Genomic DNA, 16,424 nt, shown 5'->3' on the forward strand with positions numbered 1-16,424 from the left:
GCTGCCTCCTACCCTCAGAATCCCCAACTCCTTTCATGTGTCCCTCCTGAAACCAGTGGTCCTGAACTGCTACAGCAAGACTTCCTGTTCCACAACTGCTCCCAGCGGTTCTTCTGATGTGTTCGAGGTGAGGGAGATCCTGGACTGCAAGAGGGTAGGAGGAAGGACTTTCTATTTGGTGGACTGGAGAGGGTTTGGTCCTGAGGAGAGGTCCTGGGAGCCGGAGGAGAACCTTGATGCCTCTGCTCTTGTTAAGAAGTTCCTCTCTCGCTCTAGTCCCAAGAAGAGGGGGCGTAAGAGGGGGGGATACTGTAGCGTCCAGGGCCATCGGGTCCACTCACCTGACGCCCGCAGCCATGGATCTGTGAGCGCTGGTTCCCATCTCCTTCCCAGGAGACGCCAGCGCTCACTTCTGCTACGATCTGCTCTGTCCCGTAGGGTGCGCGCGCACGCGCGTGCCCTCTCTTAAAGGGCCAGCGCACGCACATGTAGGAAATCACCATCATCAACACACATGATTTCCTGGACTATAAGAAGGGCCCAACCCATCTGATTCTTGCCTGAGCATTGTTAGTATACCCCAAGTCTGTCTTTCAAATGGTCCCTTACTGTTTCCCGTCCCAGTTGTTACCCGTGCCCTGTTACCCGTTCCTGTATCCCGTACTGTGTTCTTGTTCCTGTGCCTACTAGTTGGAGTCGTGTCTACTGCACCTGTGTCATCCGCCACGTCCTGTGTTACCTACCTCCATCCGTACCAGAGCTGCGGCCACTGTCTATCCTGGTACCCTTGTGCGGGACTTTGTATTTCTGGGGTTCCCTGTTGTTTGGCCAGCTGCCTCGCTGCTATGGTGGTGCGGCCTGGTGGGTCCACATACCCACAAACCGTGACATCACATAATGCAGTGAGAACACTGCTAATAATTTTTAGTCCCCGCATAACCCCTTTAAGATGCATTGTGTACAAGCAGTGAATCCACCGCACCTGGCCACGTTTTAACCTCCTTATACTCTCTCCTCCTCTTCTAGGTGTTGGTCCTGAGCCTGGTACTTGGAACCACCATGATTTGCTTAGTGACCCGTATCTACTAATGTCTGGGGACTGGTACGTCATTCTATTTTATCCTAATACTAGATGTATACTGTGATAATACATCACCTGTAGTGTTACTGTCAAATCTTCCCCCTGTACATGGACATAACTATAGCCCTAGTAGCCATAGAAGCTGCTATGGGGCTCTGATGCTGAGGGGGGCACCTTTGGTTGCCAAAACGTCATTAGTTTTTGTAAGGGAAGATCTGCTTTATAGCAGCATAACGCTTCAATGCTGCCTAGCCCCTTCCACTATAACCAAGGTGTATATATACGGTGTAGGCCAGGAGGGAAGTATTGAGTGTGGTCACGGACTGAGCTCACTCCATAATTTGCTGGTGTTGGTTGTATGTTACAACTGACAGTTCACTGCGACGAGCGAAATCATAGATTACTACGATCCCACTCGTTTAACCCCTTAGATGCTGAGGTCAATAGTAACTGCGGTAACTAAGCCATTAGAAAGATGGGGGTGGCCATCTCTGACGGCCCATTGCCCCCCTGCGATTGCGGAGTGCCGATGGTTGTCATTGCAGCTTGGAGGACTAATGTAGGCCCTCAGGTCTGCCATCTTAGCACCCCTGGCAAGGCTTAATAAGAGCAGGTAAAGAACATGATATACTGCAATACATTAGTATATCCTGCAAGCGATCCAATGATTGCTGGTTTAAGTCCCCTAGAGTGCAAGTAAAGAAAGTAAAATATAGTTAAATTAAGTTTATATATACATATATATATATATATATATATATATATATATATATATATATATATATATATATATATATATATATATAAAGTTAAAATATTAAAAGTTTTAAAAAAAGCAATGTAAAAAAAGTAAATTAACATAACTTGTATTGCCACGTCCATAAAAGTCAGAGCTATAACAATATAAAATTATTTAACCCACATGGTGAATGCATTAAAACAAACAAAAAATGTCGAGGGCAGAATCACTGTTTTTCGGTCATCTCCCACAAACAATGGAATAAAAGATGATCAAAAAGTCTCATGAACCAATAAAAACGACATCTCGTGCCACAAAAAAACAAGCCGTCACACTGCTGCAGCGACGGAAAGAAAACAAAATGTATGGCTCTCAGATGATGGCGAAACAAAACCGCGCGGTGATCTCCATAAAAACTAAACCCAAAAAACAATGGAGAAATCTGTTTTTTTCCTATTTCACCCCACAAAGTAAGTTCATTCAGTTTCCCATTTCATTAGTACAATAAATGGTGCCATGAAAAACTACAACTCGTCCTGCAAAAATCTAGCCCTCATATGGATATATCAACAGAAAAATAAAAAAGTTGTGGCTTTTGGAAGGTGAGGAGGAAAGAACAAAAATAAAAAAATTCAAAATGGCTGCGGCAGGAAGTGGTTAAGGTCTGATCCCCACAATTGTATTATGGCTCATTGCAGGAGGTGTATATTTAGGGCTTACTAACGGGATTGTATCTTGGGATAAAAAGAGAAAAACCACGGCGCCACCTTGCGCAGATCAGTCGGTAAAGGTGAGACAATGATGCCGTATTACAGGTATTATGCTCACCTAAGTAAAGAGTTTAACAGGCATGTAAGAAAACCACAGTGCTGCTGCCAGATCCGATTCGGCATCCAATAGGGACCGCTTTAGGAGGAGAGTTTGTGCAGGAGAAAAGAGGATCATTCCAAGGGCGCTGCTGTGTGGTGATAAAGATATGATCGAAGTACGGAGATAATCGTAATAAAAGGAGTTTATTCGAATGAGTGGCTACGCGTTTCGACGATGAACAATCGTCTTCATCAGGCCATATGCACAATACATTAAACACGTCTTATATACCATCATGGTTCATAAAATGACACGAGTGAAAAAACCGCCAAATCTGCAAAGGTCAAGGTGCGTTCGTGACGTCACACCCGGCTTTTTACCTCTGGAACCAATCACAACATGGATCAGTGAAAAGTTATACATGTTCGGTATAGCACTCATACACAGTAAGTTTATTACAAAGGAAAAGATAAAAGATATTTATAAAATAATGTCGACATATGAGTAATCAGAAACAAAATGAAAATAAAAACATGCCAAAATAAAAGGATAAAAAAGCACAATACGTGGAAGTTAAAAATACTGAGCTACAAACCAGTAGGTTGTTAGGTAGCAAACGAAGGACGCCGGGACGCGAACTTGGTAACCAGGACAACCTGGCCGAGAACATTGCTACAGAGCATACGAGGATATGTTTTTGCTGTGGAAACTATGTAAGAATTAGATCTTTATTAAGAATATGTGTGCAATGTACTGTACTTTATTGCCTAGATGGTTTGTTCGGGATTTTATGTGACTCTAAACAGAAGTGTTGCCAGGCAACTGAAAAAACAAAGAGGACGGGAACAGAGAACGAACTTTTCAGCACTCGCTATGAATAGACCAAAGAAGACCGCTTCGGGACAGGTCTGTAAAACATATGTATAATATAAATATATATTATACAATATTCTTAGAACAAATCTAGTTTGCAGTGTTCAGTGCTGTTGTGATTAGAAAGGGAAAACATTGTTATGTATTGCCATGGGGTGCACAGCGTATTTGTCGGCAAAACGTAGTATTGTATCAGCAGAATAGACACTTTACATAAAATGATTTATAAGAGAACGTGGTAAGCGGCATAAAAGGATCAGAAGGATCGGGCACTACATATACTACGTTAGGATTAACAGAAAATAGTTATATATAATGATTGGAGGTCGCAACCTGATGGACCTAATAAATACAAGGAAAAAATGCAAAAATGGACTCTAAACAGAAGTGTTGCCAGGCAACTGAAAAAACAAAGAGGACGGGAACAGAGAACGAACTTTTCAGCACTCGCTATGAATGGACCAAAGAAGACCGCTTCGGGACAGGTTTGTTAAACATATGTATAATATAATTATATATTATACATTACGTATATAATATTCTTAGAACAAATCTAGTTTGCAGTGTTCAGTGCTGTTGTGATTAGAAAGGGAAAACACTGTTATGTATTGCCATGGGGTACACAGCGTATTTGTCGGCAAAGCGTAATATTGTATCAGCAGAATAGACACTTTACATAAGATGATTTATAAGAGATGTATGTAAAACAGTACGTGGTAAGCGGCATAAAAGGATCAGAAGGATCGGGCACTACAAATACTACGTTAGGATTAACAGAAAATAGTTATATGTACAATGATTGGAGGTCGCAACCTGATGGACCTAATAAATACAAGGAAAAAATGCAAAAAGGGAAGTAAATGGATATGAAAAGTCATGCGCATTTATTAATTATTTCTTATTGTGTAATAATGAGAATTATATGATATTGGGTAGTTCTTTGCATTTGGAAAAAATAAATTAGTCAAGTGTTGATTCAGAGATATCATTCAAGCCCCCTGGGTATAAAGTCTGTAATTTGAAAATCCAATAGTTTTCCCTCTGTTTAAGTTTAGTGTATCTATTGGGGACATCGTGTTGTATTTCTTCGATGGGTGTAACTGTGATTTGTTTAAATTGGCACTTGTGTACATAAGTGAAATGTCGGGACACACTGTGCTTCAGAAAGCCTGTGTTCACATTGAACCTATGTTTATTAATTCTCGATCTCAGATGTTGTGTGGTACGACCAATGTATTGGAGTTGACATGTACACTCCATTAGGTAGATAACGTAGGAACTACTACAACTTAGGGATGACTTAATTGGGAAGGTTTCTTTTGTAACATTTGATGTGTATGTATATTTTTTGTTGCTGATGCTATTGCAGCATAAACAGCGTGGGTGGCCACATTTGTATGAACCATTGGGTCTGGATAAAAACGTAGTAGTTGGTGATATTTTAGGTTTTCGGATTCTGCTAGGGGCCAGAATATTTCTCAGAGTTAGGGAACGACGAAAGGTGATGTTCGGATGGGAGGGTATCACATCCTTAAGGTAAGGGTCGTTTTTTAAAATGTGCCATGTTTTTTCAAAATTGCTCTGACGGTCTTATTCCCTTGGTTGTAAGTGGTTATAAAGTTGGTGTGGTATTTATTTTGTTCTAGTTTTTTCTTCTGTACCTGGTTTAGACAAGAGTTTTGGGTTAATTCCGATGCTTTGGATCTAGCATCTTGGATTAGTTTTAAAGGAAAATTCTTCTCTCTGAATCTTTTTTCTAAAATGTTGCACTCAAATTTAAAATTTGCGTTAGTACTGCAATTTTTTCGGACTCTTCTAAATTGGCCGAAAGGCACATTTGTTAGCCAAGGGCGATAGTGGGCACTTCTAAAATCAATATAGCTATTTACATCGACGGATTTAAAGTGGGTTTTTGTGACAAAATGTTTACTCTTGGTGTCATAGCTAATGGTTAGGTCAAGAAAGTCAATAGAGATTTCGGAAAAAGTGTGAGTGAAGGAGATGTCATAGGTATTGGTATTTAAATGCCTGATAAAATTAGAAGCTTCGTTTTCTGTTCCTGTCCATACGAAAAACAGGTCATCAATATACCTCCTATATAAGAGAATGTTGTTTTTAAATGAATGGTCCCCAAAAATATGTTCCTCTTCGAATGCCCCCATGTACAGGTTTGCATAGGCTGGTGCGAATCTCGAGCCCATCGCACAACCTCTTGTCTGATTATAAAAGGTATGATTGAAGGTGAATGAATTGTGATGAAGAATAAAGTCAATACAATTAGTCAGAAAGGAAACTTGGTTGTCAGGGATTAAGGTGTTAGATGATAAAAATGATCTCGTTACCTGCATACCTTTTATATGTGGGATATTACTATACAGAGCGGTCACGTCAGCAGTTAGAAAAAATATGTGTGATGTAGTCTTATCAATTTTAAGATTAAATAAATCTTTTATTAACTGGGTGGAATCTTTGAGATAGGAGGGTAACTTGAGTACAAAAGGTTGCAGGTGTAAATCTACGAAGTGGGAAAGATTGCTGGTTAATGAGCCAATGCCTGATATGATGGGGCGTCCTGGGGGGTCTATGAGTGTTTTATGTATTTTTGGAAGGTGATAAATAAAGGGTATATTTGGGAAAGGTACATGTAGGAAACGTTTTTCTTTTTTGGTGAGAAGACCTTCATGGAAAGCCTTCTCCATCATAGATGTATATTCATATATATGGGTAGGAAGGGGATTAGATGCTAATTTGCAATAGAAAGTTTTATCATTTAAAATCCTCGTTGTTTCTTCCAGATATTTGTCCGTATTCTGGATAACTATGCCACCCCCTTTATCGGCAGGACGAATGACAATGTCACCGTTATTCTGAAGAGATTTTATGGCCCTTCTTTCATACTGGGTCAAATTATCCTTATAGGGGTAAGGGTTCTCTAAAGTCCTAAATTCATTATTCACGAGTGTCGAGAAGGTTTCAATGAGGGGGCCTTGATGATGGACAGGATAGAAATCTGATTTCACAAAAACTTCAACTGGGATGGCCTTAGTATTTATATCAGGTGTATGCGGGTCCTCGATTGCAACTAATGATGTGTTAGGTTTCTGTAACGCAAAATGTCTAATTAAAGTGAGTTTTCTGATGAAACGGTTGAGGTCCATAATTAAATCAAAATCATTAGATGGGGAGGTTGGGCAGAATGACAATCCTTTATTAAGTAAATTCGTCTCATGAATGTTTAATAGGTAAGATGACAAATTAAATATTTTTACTGTTTTACTCGATTCTTCTTTGGGTTCAATCTCAGGCTGTCGACATTATTTTATAAATATCTTTTATCTTTTCCTTTGTAATAAACTTACTGTGTATGAGTGCTATACCGAACATGTATAACTTTTCACTGATCCATGTTGTGATTGGTTCCAGAGGTAAAAAGCCGGGTGTGACGTCACGAACGCACCTTGACCTTTGCAGATTTGGCGGTTTTTTCACTCGTGTCATTTTATGAACCATGATGGTATATAAGACGTGTTTAATGTATTGTGCATATGGCCTGATGAAGACGATTGTTCATCGTCGAAACGCGTAGCCACTCATTCGAATAAACTCCTTTTATTACGATTATCTCCGTACTTCGATCATATCTTTATCACCACACAGCAGCGCCCTTGGAATGATCCTCTTTTCTCCTGCACAAACTCTCCTCCTAAAGCGGTCCCTATTGGATGCCGAATCGGATCTGGCAGCAGCACTGTGGTTTTCTTACATGCCTGTTAAACTCTTTACTTAGGTGAGCATAATACCTGTAATACGGCATCATTGTCTCACCTTTACCGACTGATCTGCGCAAGGTGGCGCCGTGGTTTTTCTCTTTTTATCCCAATTTTAGGTCGGTGTGCAATCCTCTCCTTTGGAATCAGCACTCCGCGGACAGGAGACTTGGATCGGTTCCCTGGGGCCTCACCTCCTTTGAGATCACCGGTCCTTAGGTTCTCCTGCACTGGCAGCCGCGTGTACAGATCCACCCCTCATCTTTGCTGAACCATCCCCGTGAATTATCTTTGCTGAACCATCCCCGTGATTTACCTTGTTGAACTATCTCCGTGAATTAACTTTGTTGTACCATCCCTGTGGATCTCTTCTCCTCTGACTCAACAACATCCCTACAATCAACGCTCGTGATGCTGGATTTTACTGATGAACGGAATGTCCTGCGAGAAAGCCTGATTATGCAGCTTATTGGATCGGATTCTACAACGGTCTTACCTCCTACAGTGAGTAACGCTGTTACCCCTGAACAAACCAAACTAATGACGGATTTGTATCTGACATTGGAGGACACCCTCAAAAAGGAAGCTTTACAGAGCATAGACTGCCTTTTCCTACAATTGTATATTAACGAAAATATCTCCCCGAGGGGTCTTAGGTTTTCCTTCACTAACCCATACCCCACAGACATGCTTTTCAGCGCTGATTTGAAGTCCTTTTTGGATCAGTGCCATTTAGGCCTCCTGGATAGGTTACTGAAAAAACGTAACACACTCAGTGAGACCCTAAAAACTGAAATCTCTTCAATCAAAGAGAAACTCCTTAAATTCGTTGATCATCATGATTTCCAGAAATTAGAAACTTCTACTAGTAATAGACTGAATGTATATGAAAAAGACATCATTCTAAAAAAGATCAGTAAATTGAAAAGGGATCGTAATGATTATACCCTTAATGATTTAGGTGCCTGGAAACCATCCCTACCACACATTCCCAAATTAGATAAAGTTACAACCGTATACAATTCTCCATACAAAACGTATGCAGCACCACTAGATGTCCACTCAAGGTTTAGGGCCCCCTCGAACTCCCGTGCCCCCCATGCCGAAGTTAATACTTTCAGTAGGTCTTTCAAAAATAGTTCAAGATTCCATCATGGATCTATCATTGATAGCCCCCTAACCAGAACACCCGAAACTAATCTGGCTGAGAAACACCTTGCACGTAACCCCACAGCAGCAGGGCAACCTTGTATCCACCACCTTAATCAAGCTATCAATGCTTCCCAAACAAATTTTGTACCCAGTAAAACAATTACTGAAGTACCTGTGAATGCCTTCAGAGCTTCTGACTTAGATCTGCATCTCTCCAAGTTTTTTTCTATATCTGAACCAATGGAAGTCCCAATTGTAATCAATTCCCCTTCTTCCTTACTTAATGACTCCATAGAAGATAGTCTGATATCTTTACTACAATTATCTGTACACAGCACTCCCCAGTCTTCCATTCTTGGCACCCAGGAGAGTCCACCCATGGGCCCCTCCACATCGTTACAACTCAATGATAACCATTCCAAAATAGATTTAGTCACATCCTCGCTAGATACCACCTACGCAGCAACCTCTTTTTTAGGACTTCCCTCACAACTGACCAGACCCCCTTTAACCCCAACAGTCAGCAGCAACGACATTTTATTACCATTCCTAATGAGCCCCAAAGCCCAAACCATCACAAATTTTTTTCCGAAAATCCAGAAAATTTCAATAAAAAGAAAATTAAATACAGACACAGAGGACGGAGAGGAGGCAAAAAATATAATAAGCAACAGCCTGAGATTGAACCCAAAGAAGAATCGAGTAAAACAGTAAAAATATTTAATTTGTCATCTTACCTATTAAACATTCATGAGACGAATTTACTTAATAAAGGATTGTCATTCTGCCCAACCTCCCCATCTAATGATTTTGATTTATTTATGGACCTCAACCGTTTCATCAGAAAACTCACTTTAATTAGACATTTTGCGTTACAGAAACCTAACACATCATTAGTTGCAATCGAGGACCCGCATACACCTGATATAAATACTAAGGCCATCCCAGTTGAAGTTTTTGTGAAATCAGATTTCTATCCTGTCCATCATCAAGGCCCCCTCATTGAAACCTTCTCGACACTCGTGAATAATGAATTTAGGACTTTAGAGAACCCTTACCCCTATAAGGATAATTTGACCCAGTATGAAAGAAGGGCCATAAAATCTCTTCAGAATAACGGTGACATTGTCATTCGTCCTGCCGATAAAGGGGGTGGCATAGTTATCCAGAATACGGACAAATATCTGGAAGAAACAACGAGGATTTTAAATGATAAAACTTTCTATTGCAAATTAGCATCTAATCCCCTTCCTACCCATATATATGAATATACATCTATGATGGAGAAGGCTTTCCATGAAGGTCTTCTCACCAAAAAAGAAAAACGTTTCCTACATGTACCTTTCCCAAATATACCCTTTATTTATCACCTTCCAAAAATACATAAAACACTCATAGACCCCCCAGGACGCCCCATCATATCAGGCATTGGCTCATTAACCAGCAATCTTTCCCACTTCGTAGATTTACACCTGCAACCTTTTGTACTCAAGTTACCCTCCTATCTCAAAGATTCCACCCAGTTAATAAAAGATTTATTTAATCTTAAAATTGATAAGACTACATCACACATATTTTTTCTAACTGCTGACGTGACCGCTCTGTATAGTAATATCCCACATATAAAAGGTATGCAGGTAACGAGATCATTTTTATCATCTAACACCTTAATCCCTGACAACCAAGTTTCCTTTCTGACTAATTGTATTGACTTTATTCTTCATCACAATTCATTCACCTTCAATCATACCTTTTATAATCAGACAAGAGGTTGTGCGATGGGCTCGAGATTCGCACCAGCCTATGCAAACCTGTACATGGGGGCATTCGAAGAGGAACATATTTTTGGGGACCATTCATTTAAAAACAACATTCTCTTATATAGGAGGTATATTGATGACCTGTTTTTCGTATGGACAGGAACAGAAAACGAAGCTTCTAATTTTATCAGGCATTTAAATACCAATACCTATGACATCTCCTTCACTCACACTTTTTCCGAAATCTCTATTGACTTTCTTGACCTAACCATTAGCTATGACACCAAGAGTAAACATTTTGTCACAAAAACCCACTTTAAATCCGTCGATGTAAATAGCTATATTGATTTTAGAAGTGCCCACTATCGCCCTTGGCTAACAAATGTGCCTTTCGGCCAATTTAGAAGAGTCCGAAAAAATTGCAGTACTAACGCAAATTTTAAATTTGAGTGCAACATTTTAGAAAAAAGATTCAGAGAGAAGAATTTTCCTTTAAAACTAATCCAAGATGCTAGATCCAAAGCATCGGAATTAACCCAAAACTCTTGTCTAAACCAGGTACAGAAGAAAAAACTAGAACAAAATAAATACCACACCAACTTTATAACCACTTACAACCAAGGGAATAAGACCGTCAGAGCAATTTTGAAAAAACATGGCACATTTTAAAAAACGACCCTTACCTTAAGGATGTGATACCCTCCCATCCGAACATCACCTTTCGTCGTTCCCTAACTCTGAGAAATATTCTGGCCCCTAGCAGAATCCGAAAACCTAAAATATCACCAACTACTACGTTTTTATCCAGACCCAATGGTTCATACAAATGTGGCCACCCACGCTGTTTATGCTGCAATAGCATCAGCAACAAAAAATATACATACACATCAACTGTTACAAAAGAAACCTTCCCAATTAAGTCATCCCTAAGTTGTAGTAGTTCCTACGTTATCTACCTAATGGAGTGTACATGTCAACTCCAATACATTGGTCGTACCACACAACATCTGAGATCGAGAATTAATAAACATAGGTTCAATGTGAACACAGGCTTTCTGAAGCACAGTGTGTCCCGACATTTCACTTATGTACACAAGTGCCAATTTAAACAAATCACAGTTACACCCATCGAAGAAATACAACACGATGTCCCCAATAGATACACTAAACTTAAACAGAGGGAAAACTATTGGATTTTCAAATTACAGACTTTATACCCAGGGGGCTTGAATGATATCTCTGAATCAACACTTGACTAATTTATTTTTTCCAAATGCAAAGAACTACCCAATATCATATAATTCTCATTATTACACAATAAGAAATAATTAATAAATGCGCATGACTTTTCATATCCATTTACTTCCCTTTTTGCATTTTTTCCTTGTATTTATTAGGTCCATCAGGTTGCGACCTCCAATCATTGTACATATAACTATTTTCTGTTAATCCTAACGTAGTATTTGTAGTGCCCGATCCTTCTGATCCTTTTATGCCGCTTACCACGTACTGTTTTACATACATCTCTTATAAATCATCTTATGTAAAGTGTCTATTCTGCTGATACAATATTACGCTTTGCCGACAAATACGCTGTGTACCCCATGGCAATACATAACAGTGTTTTCCCTTTCTAATCACAACAGCACTGAACACTGCAAACTAGATTTGTTCTAAGAATATTATATACGTAATGTATAATATATAATTATATTATACATATGTTTAACAAACCTGTCCCGAAGCGGTCTTCTTTGGTCCATTCATAGCGAGTGCTGAAAAGTTCGTTCTCTGTTCCCGTCCTCTTTGTTTTTTCAGTTGCCTGGCAACACTTCTGTTTAGAGTCCATTTTTGCATTTTTTCCTTGTATTTATTAGGTCCATCAGGTTGCGACCTCCAATCATTATATATAACTATTTTCTGTTAATCCTAACGTAGTATATGTAGTGCCCGATCCTTCTGATCCTTTTATGCCGCTTACCACGTTCTCTTATAAATCATTTTATGTAAAGTGTCTATTCTGCTGATACAATACTACGTTTTGCCGACAAATACGCTATGCACCCCATGGCAATACATAACAATGTTTTCCCTTTCTAATCACAACAGCACTGAACACTGCAAACTAGATTTGTTCTAAGAATATTGTATAATATATATTTATATTATACATATGTTTTACAGACCTGTCCCGAAGCGGTCTTCTTTGGTCTATTCATAGCGAGTGCTGAAAAGTTCGTTCTCTGTTCCCGTCCTCTTTGTTTTTTCAGTTGCCTGGCAACACTTCTGTTTAGAGTCACATAAAATCCCGAACAAACCATCTAGGCAATAAAGTACAGTACATTGCACACATATTCTTAATAAAGATCTAATTCTTACATAGTTTCCACAGCAAAAACATATCCTCGTATGCTCTGTAGCAATGTTCTCGGCCAGGTTGTCCTGGTTACCAAGTTCGCGTCCCGGCGTCCTTCGTTTGCTACCTAACAACCTACTGGTTTGTAGCTCAGTATTTTTAACTTCCACGTATTGTGCTTTTTTATCCTTTTATTTTGGCATGTTTTTATTTTCATTTTGTTTCTGATTACTCATATGTCGACATTATTTTATAAATATCTTTTATCTTTTCCTTTGTAATAAACTTACTGTGTATGAGTGCTATACCGAACATGTATAACTTTTCACTGATCCATGTTGTGATTGGTTCCAGAGGTAAAAAGCCGGGTGTGACGTCACGAACGCACCTTGACCTTTGCAGATTTGGCGGTTTTTTCACTCGTGTCATTTTATGAACCATGATGGTATATAAGACGTGTTTAATGTATTGTGCATAGGGATTGTATCTTGGCATTTGAGATCAGAAAAATAAAGTAATGGGGGTGTAATGATGGGGGTAGGGAAACGGACAAGTGAGCCCTAATCTACCCGCCACTCTGTCCCTGCCTACTTGCAACAACCCGCCCTAGGCGACGGGGTACAACTGGGTGACAGTCCCTACGCTCAGTAAGTGCACGAGACAAACAGACAAGGGTACACAAAGCTAAGGGAAATGGGGCAGTTGCCCACAGCAACACCGTGAGCAACAAGAGTGGTGAACGAGCCGAGTCAAACCAGGAGTGTACGAGGTACAAAACGCAGAGCAGGAGAGTAGTCAGTAAGCCATGGTCAGTATGGAGCAGGATCAAATAGATAGGAGCTGTAGCAAGGCCAGGAAACCACACGAGAAGAATCACAAGCAAAGGAGGAACAGGAAAGGCAGGATATAAATAGACAGAGGGCGGAAGCTAGCTCCGTCTGGCCAGGCTGCGATAGGCTCTCCCACTCCTAAGCCTGCCATCCTGAGTGGTAGAAGATGGAGTCAGTCTCAGAGACATAGACTCAGGTGCAGACTGATTACCTATGGGCGTATCCACAGAAGTTGTGCCTGGCAGATCCTTTACAGTACCCCCTCCTTTTATGAGGGGCCACCGGACCCTTTCTAAGTGGACCTGGTTTATTGGGGAAACGAAGGTGGAACTTCCTGACCAATACCCCAGCGTGAACATCCCGGGCAGGTACCCAAGTCCTCTCCTCAGGACCAGGTACTGGAGGGAGCCTTGGACCATCTTGCTGTCCACAATCTTGGCCACCTCGAATTCCACCCCCTCAGGGGTGAGAACGGGAACAGGAGGTTTCCTCAAGGGAGCCAAGGATGGGGAGCAGCGTTTAAGGAGGGAGGCATGAAACACGTCGTGTATTCGAAAAGATGGGGGCAACTCCAGTCGGAAGGAGACAGGGTTGAGGGCTTCAATGACCTTATACGGCCCTATAAACCGGGGAGCAAACTTCTTGGACGGGACCTTAAGGCGCAAGTTCCTAGACGATAACCACACCAGATCCCCGACCATAAACAAGGGATTAGCAGAACGTCTTCTATCAGCCTGAGTTTTTTGTACGCTCTGGGACGCCTCTAGGTTCTTCTGAACCTGGGCCCAGACTGTGCACAGTTCCCGATGAACGACCTCTACCTCGAGATTGTTGGAACTACCACGTGAAACGGAGGAGAACCGTGGATTAAACCCAAAATTACAGAAAAAGGGGGAGACCCCTGACGAGTTACTGACCCGGTTATTAAGGGAAAATTCGGTGAGGGGAATGAATGAGACCCAATCATATTGACAGTCAGAGATAAAACACCTTAAATATTGTTCTAGAGATTGATTAGTCCTCTCGGTTTGGACATTAGTTTCAGGATGGAAGGCAGAGGAGAAGGACAGATCAATCCCCAACTTCATACAGAAATCTCTCCAAAACAATGAAACAAATTGTACCCCTCTGTACGAAACAATATTGACAGGGACCCCATGGAGACGCAGGATGTGTTTGACAAACAAGGTAGCTAACGTCTTGGCATTGGGTAGTTTCTTGAGGGGCACAAAGTGGCACATCTTACTGAAGCGGTCTACTACAACCCACACCACCGACTTGCCTTGAGACGGAGGCAAATCGGTGATAAAATCCATGGAGATATGGGTCCAAGGTCTCTGGGGAATGGGCAAAGAACGTAGTAAACCCGCTGGTCGGGACCTGGGAGCCTTGGACCTAGCACAAACCTCACAAGCGGCGACGTAGGCCTTAATGTCTTTAGGTAACCCAGGCCACCAATAGTTTCTGGTAATGAGGTGTTTGGTACCCAGGACGCCTGGATGACCAGATAGTGCGGAGTCATAATTTTCCCTAAGTACCCTTAGCCGGAATTGCAGGGGAACAAACAGCTTGTCCTCAGGAAGGTTCCCGGGAGCTGAACCTTGATCAGCCGCAATTTCAGAGACTAAATCAGAATCAATAGAAGAAATGATTATACCAGGAGGCAAAATACAAGCAGGATCTTCCTCCGAAGGAGGGCTGGCCATGAAGCTACGCGACAGTGCATCTGCCTTAATATTTTTAGACCCAGCCCTATAGGTAACCAAAAAGTTGAATCTGGTAAAAAATAGCGCCCATCGAGCTTGTCTCGGGTTTAGCCTCCGGGCAGATTCTAGGAAAACCAGATTCTTGTGGTCGGTAAGGACCGTTACCTGGTGCCTAGCCCCCTCCAGGAAGTGGCGCCACTCTTCAAATGCCCATTTAATGGCTAAGAGTTCGCGGTTGCCAATGTCATAGTTACTCTCAGTGGGCGAAAACTTCCTGGAGAAGTAGGCACAAGGACGGAGATGGGTGAGGGACCTGGTACCCTGGGACAAGACAGCCCCCACTCCCACCTCGGATGCGTCAACCTCCACGATAAATGGCTCCATTTGGTTGGGCTGAACCAGCACCGGGCCGAGATAAAGCACTTCTTAAGGACCTCAAAAGCCTGGACAGCCTCAGGAGGCCAGTGGAGGAGATCAGCACCTTTGCGAGTGAGGTCCGTAAGAGGCTTAGCGATGACCGAGAAGTTAGCAATAAATCTCCTGTAATAATTAGCGAACCCCAAGAAACACTGTAACGCCTTCAGGGAGGCAGGCTGAACCCATTCCGCCACAGCCTGGACCTTGGCGGAGTCCATGCGGAATTCATGAGGAGTTAGGATTTGACCCAAAAATGGTATCTCCTGTACCCCAAACACACATTTTTCGGTTTTCGCAAACAGTTTGTTTTCCCGAAGGACCTGGAGCAACTTCCTGACATGCTCAATGTGGGAGGACAAGTCCTTGGAAAACACCAGTATGTCATCAAGGTACACTACAAGAAATACCCCCAGGTAATCTCTTAAAATCTCATTTATGAAATACTGGAAGACCGCGGGAGCATTACACAACCCAAAGGGCATGACGAGGTATTCGAAATGACCTTCGGGCGTGTTGAACGCAGTCTTCCATTCATCCCCCTCTTTGATGCGAATAAGGTTATACGCCCCCCGTAGATCAAACTTAGAGAACCATTGGGCCCCCTGGACCTGATTAAAGAGATCAGGAATCAAAGGAAGGGGATACTGGTTCCTTACAGTGACCTTATGTTAGGGATCTGCCAGGTACTTCATCTAGCTATACTCCTGGGATTAATCAATCCACACCTGAGGCCAGACCTGTTCGACTGACACCATCTCCCACCAACCAGGGTGGCAGGCTCAGGAGTGGGAGAGCCTATCGCAGCCTGGTCTGTCGGAGTTAGCTCCGCCCCCTGCCCTTTATTACCTGCCCTGTGCTCTCCCTCAGTGCTTGTAATTCTTTTGGATTCCTGGCCCCACTGCTGCTTGCTCCAGCCTGCTTCTGCCGTGCTTC

The sequence above is a fragment of the Rhinoderma darwinii genome, assembly GCF_050947455.1.
Source record: "Rhinoderma darwinii isolate aRhiDar2 chromosome 12 unlocalized genomic scaffold, aRhiDar2.hap1 SUPER_12_unloc_5, whole genome shotgun sequence".
NCBI lineage: Eukaryota > Metazoa > Chordata > Amphibia > Anura > Rhinodermatidae > Rhinoderma > Rhinoderma darwinii.